Source organism: Eubalaena glacialis, chromosome 10 (genome assembly GCF_028564815.1).
Source record: "Eubalaena glacialis isolate mEubGla1 chromosome 10, mEubGla1.1.hap2.+ XY, whole genome shotgun sequence".
Taxonomy (NCBI): domain Eukaryota; kingdom Metazoa; phylum Chordata; class Mammalia; order Artiodactyla; family Balaenidae; genus Eubalaena; species Eubalaena glacialis.
Genome location: NC_083725.1, coordinates 118,605,269 through 118,616,047, shown reverse-complemented (window position 1 = coordinate 118,616,047; position 10,779 = coordinate 118,605,269). Strand labels below are relative to the sequence as shown.

General features: G+C 48.1%; 1 long non-coding RNA gene across 1 annotated transcript; it reads left to right on the top strand.

Annotated features, from left to right (window-relative positions):
• Positions 1-1,088: 1,088 nt before the first annotated feature.
• Positions 1,089-9,949, top strand: LOC133100087 (uncharacterized). Its single transcript, XR_009702386.1, has 3 exons — positions 1,089-1,150; positions 3,974-4,121; positions 9,824-9,949. It is a non-coding gene; the product is annotated as an uncharacterized LOC133100087 (long non-coding RNA).
• Positions 9,950-10,779: the final 830 nt, after the last annotated feature.

Genomic DNA, 10,779 nt, shown 5'->3' with positions numbered 1-10,779 from the left:
ATTTTATCTTCCAGCTCACTTATCCGTTCTTCTGCCTCAGTTATTCTGTTATTGATTCCTTCTAGAGTATTTTTAATTTCAGTAATTGTGTTGTTCATCAGTGTTTGTTTGTTCTTTTGTTCTTCTAGATCCTTGTTAAACGTTTCTTGTATTTTCTCCATTCTGTTTCTGAGATTTTGGATCATCTTTACTATCATTACTCTGAATTCTTTTTCAGGTAGGTTGCCTATTTCGTCTTCATTTATTTAGTCTTGTAGGTTTTTACCTTGCTCCTTCATCTGTAACATTTTTTTTTTGTCGTTTCATTTTTTTTTTTTTTGATGGGTGGTGCTGTATTCCTGTCTTACTGGTTGTTTGGCCTGAGACGTCCAGCACTGGAGTTTGCAGGCAGTTGGATAGAGCTGGGTCTTCGTGCTGAGACGAGGAACTCCAGGAGGCCTCACTCGGATTAATATTCTCTGGGGTCTGAGGTTCTCTGTTAGTCCAGTGGTTTGGACTCAGAGCTCCCACCAGAGGAACTCTGGCCCGACCTCCGGCCTGGGAACCAAGATCCTGCAAGCTTTGTGGCATGGTAAAAAAAAAAAAAAAAGAAGAAAGAAAGAAAAAAAGGAGCAGTACAATATCAAAGAATAAAAACAAAATAAAAATAGCAAGATAAAAAATATATTAGGAAAAATAAAACTATAATCGAAACAACTGCAACAAGGTAAAATAAAACCACAACAGAAAAAAAAGGGGAGGGGGAACAAGCCAAAAGGAGAGAACAATAACAAAGTATAAAGAATAAAGTAAAAGTAGAAAAATAAAAGATTTATTAGGAAAAATAAAAATATAAAATAATCAACAACAATGAATCAACAAGGTAAAACAGAACCCCAATCTAAAAGAGGAAAAAAGAAAAGGAAAAAAAACAAAAAAAGCCTTGGCTATGGGGGTGGAGTTTAGGCAAGGGGTGGAACTTAGGCAGGGGCGGGGTTTAGGGTGGGGTGGGACCAAGGCGGGTGGGGGGGTGACGTTTGAGCGTGGGGCGGGGCCTAGGCGGGGCGACGTTGAAGTGTGGGGCGGGGCCTCTGCTTACGACCTGCATAGAAGGGGAGAGGCAGCACCTCGAAAGGAGGGTCTCTGGAGTGTTGGGTTCTGGAGTTTGGAGGTAAGGCCCTGGGTGAGGGTGTGTGGGCGGGGCTTAGGCCCAGCGTGTTGGAGGGGGTCTCAGAGGGGGTTTCCGAGTGTAGAGGTGGGGCCCTGGGTGGGGGGGTAGGGGCGGGGCTTGGGCTCTGCGTGGCAGGAGGGAGGCTCCGAGGGCAGAGGATTAGGCCCGGGACCCCAACAGGCTTCCTGGTGCCTAAGTGGGCAGGGAAAGCGCTGGCCGCCTTCCCTTCCTCCACGCCCCTCCCCCACTGTCTCCCCCAGGGTCTCTGCATCCCCGCTGGACCTCTAACCGTGGGTGGGTCCCGCTGGGTGTAGGAACTCCTCCCCTCCCCCAGCCAACCCTCAGGGGTGCTGGTCCCGGAGGTCCGGCCTTTACTTTTGCTCCCTCTTCCCTCCCTGCCTCTCCCTCAGGACCTGCGCGGCTGGAGGGGGCCTCAGTGGGCAGAGGATCAGGCCTGGGATCTCAGCAGGTTCCTGGGGGCCCAAGTGGGCAGGGGGAACCTGGCCACGCTCCCTTTTGATCCTATGTCCTCCCAATGGTCCCCCAATCTCGCCCTTCGGGCATGGGATCCCTTCCCCTCCCCCAGCCGCCCCTCAGGGAAGCCAGTCCCATCCTGCCTCCACTTCTCCTCCCCACTTACTCCCCCCTACTCCCCACGTCCTGCCTGGTCCCTGAGGGTTCCTGCCGTCCCCTTAGTTGTCCGTGGTCCACCACCGGTGGCTGGTAGGTGCCCTAGTTGTGCGGAGACGCGAATTCTGCATCCTCCTAGTACACCATTTTGACTACGCCCTCTGAATTCTTTATATATTCCAGATGAGTCCCTTATCAGAAGAATGATTTGCAAATATTTTCTCCTCCGTGGGTTGTCTTTTCACTTTCTTGAAGCAAAAATTTTCGCATTGGGAATTGCCTGGCCGTCTGGTGGTTAGGGCTCTGCACCACTCTCACTGCTGAGGACGTGGGTTCGATCCCTGGTTGGGGAACTAAGATCCCACAAGCCACATGGCACAGCCAAAAAAAAAAGAAACAGTCCTATTTATCTATTTTTTTTTCTCTTGTTGCTTGTAGTTCTGTGGAAGGTTTTACTGAAGACTGTTCCAAAGCTAAACACAGGCTTGCAAACAGTTGGCTTCATGGGGGAGGATGACGGTCCTCAGCCTGGTAACCCAGCTCTGAGCACAGAGCCCTCCCCCCCAGCCCCTTCTGAGGCCCCCTCCACCTGTCACCTGGCCCCTCTCCATCCCATCCTCTGCCTGGTCTTTGTCTCAGCCCTTTTGGCTCCCACTGTTGGGTGGGTCCTCCTCCTCCTCCTTCCTTGTATTTTGGTGGTAAACTCTCATTCATTCATTCATTCATTCATTCACCTGTGTATTATCAAAAAGACACCTGGCACTGTTTTAGTCTCTGGGATTGCAGTGGCAAAAACAACAAAACAAACCAGGACACCTTAGCCTGCCAGAATACCCTCTCCAGAGGGGATACACACAGTTGGAGGTACCCCCTCTTGGAAGAGCCTCTCCTTGATACTGACCAGGGTTCTTGGCCTTCCCCAATCAATAGAAATTGATCAGAGGCCAGCCAAGAAATTCAGGCAAGGCATTACAGGGGCTCCTCGGCTGTAGGGGGGAGTGAGAACAGGTTCCCTTGCTCGCCCGCTCGCTGGAGTAGGGGGCAAGCTGGTTCCTTATACGGGGTGAGTGTGGGGTGGGTCCAGGGGTCAGGCCAGAGGTGGTCTGCCAACCCCTTTGGTGGTGGTGTGTGCAGGGGGCATATGCAATATCCTGCTTTTGCTCCCGACCCCTTGCTTTTGCTCTGGACTCTAGAAGTGGCAGTTGGGGTTTTGGTCTTTTTGTATCTTTTTGTCCATAATTTGCCCCTAGTGTACACGCACGCAGTTATTTTTAGTCCCTTATAGTTTCTTTGTATTTTGTTGCTCGAAGAGACGTTTGTCCAGATGTAAGCACTGCAGCAAAGGGTCCCAGGTCCCAGCCTGTCTCATTCTGACCTCCCCTCCCCTCCCCCGCCCCGTGCACCCCCAGTTAACATCACTGCTACGCTGGGCTAGTGGGCAAGTGGCAACAGCAGGTCTCACAGCAAATGCTGTTATTTTTTTCCTTAGCGATCTTCCTTATTAGACCACTTATTTCTTGAGGACAAGGACCACTCAGCCATCCTGAAGTCCCAGAATCAGGTCCTGGCACTTACAGTCAAGACACGCATGTTTCTTGTTTGCTGTGTTTCTGCCAGACGTGGCACAGAGCTCCACCCAATTCTGGTTCCTTATGGATCAGGTCAACTGAATGCACGCATTTTTTCTAAGGGTCACTGTTTACATGCCGGGGCCCTATGTTGGCACGCTCCTGGAGCAGTTTTATTTGCTATAAGATGGAAACTGTCGTGATAAATATTGCTGTTTTTAAAATAAAACAAGAGAGTAAAATACGGCTAAACATATTTGGAAAAAACCCCTCAAAACAAAGGTTCAAATCGCATTTTGAGTTGGATGGTCAGAATAATTAAATTTGCATCATTTCTGAGAAAAGTAATTCATTGTTGAAAACATCCAAATAACTCACAGTACTTCAAACAATTGATTAAAATAAAATAGATACCAAGCCTCTCATTGTACCTATTTTAATAACAGAATCAGAACAAGCGTAAACTATTTCAAGGAAAGAGGCGTTTGTGAGTCACTCCTGTCAAAATCTTCTGGGGGGATTCATGGAATCCCGGAGGCCCTGTTGCCGATGGGCAGGGTGCCTGGTGATGCCAGCTGGAAGCTGAGATTAAAGTGCATAACTAAGCCCTCCACTGATTTTTCAGGAAAATTCCTAAACAGACAATGGGAAAATCGTTCATTTTCTTCCTTGAGCAATTGTGGGACAGCCCGGGGAGCCTGCAGACCAGATGGAGGGGAAGACTTCCTGGGCCTATGGACGGTCATGGAGACCAGCTTTCAGAGCACCCATGGGTGAGTGCAGAATTTAGACAACAAATGGTCATTTGGTCACCTTGGGGCTGTCTCTTCCTAGAACTGACTGAGCTGGCTGTTTGTCCATTGCGCTGCTGCATCCAAGCCTGGCAAACCAAGGAAACCTGCGTACACCTCTGCCTCCGGGGGCCTCTAGCTGGAGAATGAGGGGGGAAGGAGGCTGCACAGGTGAAATTCTCCTCTCAAGGTCTTGAGTGCCGCCAGTGAGGGCAGCTGGGCCCTACATGGTGCTCTTCCGACTTTGTCAGAGCAAGGGATATCAGATTCCTTAACAACATGGGCATCTCAGCCTCAGCAAAAGCTCTCAGACCCATAATCTGCTCACTCAGACACAGAGAGGGCCAGGAACGGGCCCTGCATGCTGCTTTAAAATTCTAGGGTCTCCGATAAAGGCTTAATATCCAACATATATAAACAGCTCATAGAATTCAATATCAAAAAAAAAAAAACAACAAAAAAACCAAACAACCTGATTGAAAAATGGGCAGAAGAACTGAATAGACATTTTTCCAAAGAGGAAATGCAGATAGCCAACAGGCACATGAAAAGATGCTCAACATCGCTAATCATCAGGGAAATGCAAATTAAAACCGCATTCTCACACCTGTCAGAATGGCTATCAAAAAGAACACAAAGAAATGTTGGTGAGGATGTGGAGAAAAGGGAACCCTCATACACCGTTGATGGGAATGCAAATTTGTATAGCAAGTGTGGAAAACAGCATGGAGGTTTCTCAAAAAGCTAAAAATAGAACTACCATATGACCCAGCAATTCCACACTTGGGTGTATATCCAAAAAAACAAAAGCACTCATTTGTAAAGATACATGCACCCCAATGTTCATAGCAGCATTATTTACAGTAGTCAAGACATGGAAGCAACCTCAGTGTCTATCAACAGATGGATGGATAAAGAAGATGTGGTCTATACATATACAATGGAATATTACTCAGCCATAAAAAAGGTTGAAATTTTGCCATTTGCAGCAACATGGATGGACTTGGAGGGCATTATGCTAAGTAAGATAAGTCAGACAGAGAAAGACAAATCCTGGATGACATCACTTATATATGGAATCTAAAAATTACAACAAACTAGTGAATATAACAAAAGAGAAACAGACTCACAGAAATAGAGAACAAACTAGTGGTTAACAGTGGGGAGAGGGAAGGAGGAGGGACAACAAATGGGTAGGGGATTAGGAGGTACAAATTATTAGCTATAAAATAACCTAAAGGATATATTGTACAACACAGGGAATACAGCCGATATTTTATAATAACTATAAATGGAGTATAACCTTTAAAAATTGTGCACCACTATACTCTACACCTGTAACATATAATACTGTGCAGCAACTATATTCCAATAAAAAATTCTCTGGTCTTAATAGCCATCAAGAAAATGTGAAGCAAATGCAAGAGATCACCCCCATCAAGACAGCTAGAATCTTAAAGACAGATAGTAACAAGTGTTGACGAGGATGAGGATGTGGAGAAACGGGAACCGTCATTCGCCGCTGGTAGGAACGTGCAGTGGTACAGCCACTGCGGAAAACAGTCTGGCAGCTCCTCAAAGAGTTAAACATAAGAGTTACCATATGAGCCAGCTATTATACTCCTGGATACAGACCCAAGAGAAAGGAAAACATATGTCCTCACAAAAGCCTGTATATAAATGTCCTTAGCAGCACGAGTCACAATAGTCAAAAAGTGAGAACAATCCCGGTGTCCACTGAGGGATGAAGGGATGAACAAAGTGTGCTCTATCCATCCGAGGGAATATTATTCAACCACAAAAGGAGTGAAGCCCTGACACTCGCTACAATGTGGATGATCCTTGAAAACCTTCTGCCAAGTGAAAGAAACCAGACAAAAAGGACCACATGTGGTATGATTTCATTTCTATGAAAAGTCCAGAATTGGTAAATCCATAGAGACAGAAAGTAGATCACTGGTTGCCAGGAGGAGATTCGGGGGAGGGGGGATTGAGAAGTGATGCTATGAGGAGGGGGATAATGAAAATGTTCTAAAATTCACTGTGATGATAGATGCGCAACTCTGCTGAATATACTAAAAGCCCTTGAATTGTATACCTTAAAATGGTGAACTGTTTAAAGTAGAGAATCCATAGGTCTGGCTGTGACGAGAACTCTCTCACATAAAATGAGGTTTGGTGCTTCACATCAACTGTAGGAAAAAACGTGGTGGAGGCCGATATGGAGAGATTTGCCCAAGAAGCAGCTTTGGAAATGCCCAAGAGTTTCCCAGCATGGTGCGGGCTCCAAGGACGCTTAGTGGGTGAGGTCTCTCTTTGGGGTGCATTCCTGACCTATGCATTGGGACTGCTCTTCTGGGACTGGGGTGGGCTTGCACTCGGCCATCCACACTACTATGGCCAGGTGCTCTCATCTTCATGGGTGTGCACTCCAAGGTTCCTGGTTGCTTATTTATTGAGGACCTGCTGTGTCCAAGGCAGGGTGTGGGATGGGCTGGGTGCTGGGGCACCAGTAGATACAATGTGGGCAGGGGTGCACCCTCACAAGCTTCCACGCCAGCTCAGTGGCACCATCTGTGCTCAGGTGAGAAATGCCAAACTGATGCCACTGCTGGGGTCCAGCCTTCACCCTTGACCTCGTAGCTCTGAGGCCCAGCTATGAGATGCTGCTCCTAAGACAGAAACTTCCAGGCAAGGGGCATGGGCTTCCCGGCGTCAGAAGGAAGCCGAGTGACACTTGACATGGAGGAACTGGCCCGTGTCCCCTTTGCCTGCTTACGGAGCAGAGTGAGGGGACCTGCTTTCTCGGAGCCTTTCTCACTCACCCTGTGGGCTGGGTAACCAGACACTGGATGCTGCCTGGCAGCCGCAGTCCTGAGGCCACCCCCATGCAGCAGGTGTGCTGGAGTTTTCTCTGGAGTCACCACTGTCATCAAGCCTCCCGATGCAGTCAAGGTCACCCTGAAAGCCCAGTGTGCTCATCCTTATGGTGTTAGGGTGTCCGTGGTCAGGCAGCAGTCGCAGTAAGTAGGAACCCACACAAACTTCTCTCGCATTTTGAGCAGGCTGCAGACAGCTGGGGGCGCTGGGGGGGTGGGGGGAGGAATCAGGGCCGGGGGAGGGACATGGGACGATGTGGGCCTGGTCACGGACTGGAGGAGGGGGCTGTCTCACCCCTCTGGCTCCTTCAGAGAGGGCAGGAGGGCATAGAGGTCACGGGGTGCTGGGGAAAGCACTGGGCAGGGAGTCAGGGGACCAGTTCTAGGCACCGCCCCTTGACCTCCTTGCTCCTTGCCTAGTACTGGGCGACGACCCACCGATCTCGCTCCCTACTGTTGAAAGGGACAGACAAGAGCACACGCGGTGGTGGCAGCATCTGCTGTGGCTGCTGTCTGGCTGCTCTGCGGGCAAAGCACGCCACCCTCACTCCAGGTGGACAGTCAGGCTCTGGTCTGGGTCGGGCCCCCGCGCTAAACTTGTCATCCACTGAGGCCCAGTCTCCCCAGCTCTGCACCTGTCTCCTCCACGACAGAACCTGGGGGCTTGAATGTGCCATAGAGCACGTGTGCAGTGGGACCCCAGCCAACCCGGCAGGACGGAGGAGGACCCTGGACTGTCATCCTCAGGTTCACGGGGACCCTGCCCCCTCTAAGCACCACCTGAGTCCTGGAGGCTGCCGTGGCGGGTCCAGAGTCTGGAGGAGGGGCCTGGTAGTGGGTGGGACCAGGCGTGGGGCGGGCCTTTGAGGGGTGGGTCCTGGAAACCTACCTGAACAAGTTTCTGCTGAGGTTTGGAGGTACCTTGAGCGTGACAGGTCTGAAGCTGGATTTTGCAGGGATGGAGCTGTCTGGGGGTGGGGCTACCTGGGGCTGGAGCTGGCCCCATCCCCCCAAACCCATAGGACTAGCCCAAGGTCAGGAGCTGAGATAAGGTCCCCCGTGTCTGGGCCCTGACAAACTTTTCCAGTTAGCTTCGGGTGCCTGGCCTTGACTGACCTCTGAGTTGCCCCAGCTTGGAACGTGAGGGGCTGACTTTGGGGCTTCCTAGGGTCAGGACCCCAGCTTTGGTCTAGAACCTTCCATCAGAACCCCAGCCTTACTCTCTCCCAGCGTTCTAGGTCCCCATGCATTCAGCCAGTCATTCAACAAACATTTGTGGCCGTGGAGGCTGGGGACACAGCTCTAGACAAGACACACTCAGTCCGGGCCCTGGGCTCTTACCTTCTGGGGAGAGACAGACAATAAGGAGAAAAGGTGAGGAAGGAAGGGACACGTCTGGGAGAGAAGGAAGAGCTCTGAGAGAAGCGCCCCCGTAGCTGACACACCAGGATCTGGTGACACTCCCGGGAGCTGGGCAGGAAGGTGAGCAACCCTTGGACCCTCAGACACACATTTTGCTGAGAAGCGCCCAGGTCCCCGGAATCCTAGGCCTGAAAACACCCTGCACTCCCAGGCTTCACGCCAGAAAGCAGATAAGGACTTCCTGCCAGAGGATTTAGGAGAGGAAACAGGAGCGTTTACTGGTGTTCTTGCTGGTCACTTGCCTTTACTACATTCCTCAATCACATGGACGGTCTGCTCCGCAGTCCCGAAAAGGCAAATGGCTGCTGTAGCGCTCTTGACCGGCTCCAGCTATGGGGAGAGTGTGGCCACACCTGGAGGCCCTGCCCAAGCAGGGCAGGGAGCAGGACGGGCTCAGATGCCGTCTCCTGCATTTTCATTTGGAGATGTTAGACCAGCGTTAAAAGGAGTTTCTTAAGAAGAAAGCACAAGCTCTCTGGTGCCATCATCCACCCGACACAATTTTGGTTTCACTTCTTAGCTCCTGTTCTTTCCCTTCCAGCCATGTGCTCCAGCTCAGTTGCACAGGCTGGGGCTGCTTCCAGCAGGAATAAAATGCTGTTCCCTATTCTGGGATGATGGCTTGGCCCAGGGAGAGGGACACACAGATGAACAGATCTTGGTGGGCTCCCTCAGGGACCAGGTTGTGCAGGAGTTGGTCCAGTTGGAGGTTCAAGATGTCCTGGAAGAGATACAGTATGCTCAGTCTTCAAGAACAGTTGAGAGCTTGTCAGGTGAGAAAGATGGAAAAGCATCTGGGGCAAAGGGGATACCATGAACAAAACATGGAAACAGCATTAGAGTCCAGGCATCATTTACTCATTTGGAATGAGAAAAGCAGGGCAGGCAGGGTCTTGATCCGAACAAGACAGTATGAGGCTGCTTCTGAAGGGCAACCCCAAGGCAGCACCTGTATCTGTTTGCCACGTGGGAATTTGGCCCAGTGTTGGCTGATCTTTATATTTTTAAGAGAAACTACAAATCTGGACATTTATGTGAAATCTCTGGACTTTTAAATGTTACCCAACAGTTAGAATTAAAAATAAAATGTAGGCCAACCAAACCAAGTCTTCAGGTGAAACTTACAGTCTGGGCAACCTTGCATCCTGAATCTTGTCTTTGCATTGAGAATTGCAATTATAGTACACGTGCAATTTTTTCCCACTTAACATGTTATGAATATTTTCCATGTTTATGTAATCTTTTAAAAGCCATTTACAGTGATTACATAATGTTCTGGACATGTCATGATTTGCTTTACATTTTCCTCCTGTTAGAAATCAAGGTTTCGGGGAGGAGTTTTAGACCCATTCTCACCCTGGTTTATCGTTTTGTTTTCCTTAGATGGGCAGTACAGAGATGGAACGATGGAGAAATGTCAGATGTACCTTACCTACCCGCCTCCTGAGAGCCTCAGAGATCTTGGGATTTCAGTGCAAGAAGGGACTTAAGGATATGTGGTGCCCATCCTTTTGTTTTTCAGGTGAGGCAACTCAGGCCTTGTTCAAGGTCCCAAGGCAAGTGTATAATAATCCCTTTATGGTGAAAATGACCAAATTTCACTGAAATACATTAAAGAAAAGTTAAACTGTCATTTTTTTCTGTACTGGAACTGCACTGAATCTATAGACAATTTTGGGGAGAACAAACACCTTTATGATATTGAGTCTTTTATCCCAAACATGCTGCATAAAGACACGTTTTTGTTGTATTTACTCATAGGTTATTTAAGCATATGTATATATTTCTGTTTGTTTTCGTTGCTATTATAAACGGCACCTGTAAAATTTGTGTTTTATAACAAATTGTTGCAGCTTTATTAGAAATGTAGTTGAGTTTTGTGTATTGGTTTTGTGTCCACATACCTTACTTAACTCTCTTATTAATAATTTCCACAGGTCTTTTTTGGGTTTTGAGACAATATTTTCATCCACAACTAATAACAATTTTCTCTCTACCTTTCTTCTTTTATATTTCTTTTTCATGTCTTGTTGCATAGGTTAGGACCGTGAGTTTGATGTTACATTGAGGTGTATGATACTTGATCTTAAAAGGAATGCTTTCAGCATTGCTCCATTAAGTATGATGATTTTTGTAAGTGTTTTTGACAGATGCTCTTTATCATATTAAAGAAGTTCTCTTCTATTCCTGTTTTACTAAGTTTTTTTAAACCATGATTGAATATTGAATTTTATTGACTGCTTATTTTTGGCATTTATTAAGATGCTCATTTTGTTTTTCTCCTTTGATCTGTTATCGTGGTACATTACATTAATAGATTTTCTAAACCAAACTTGTAT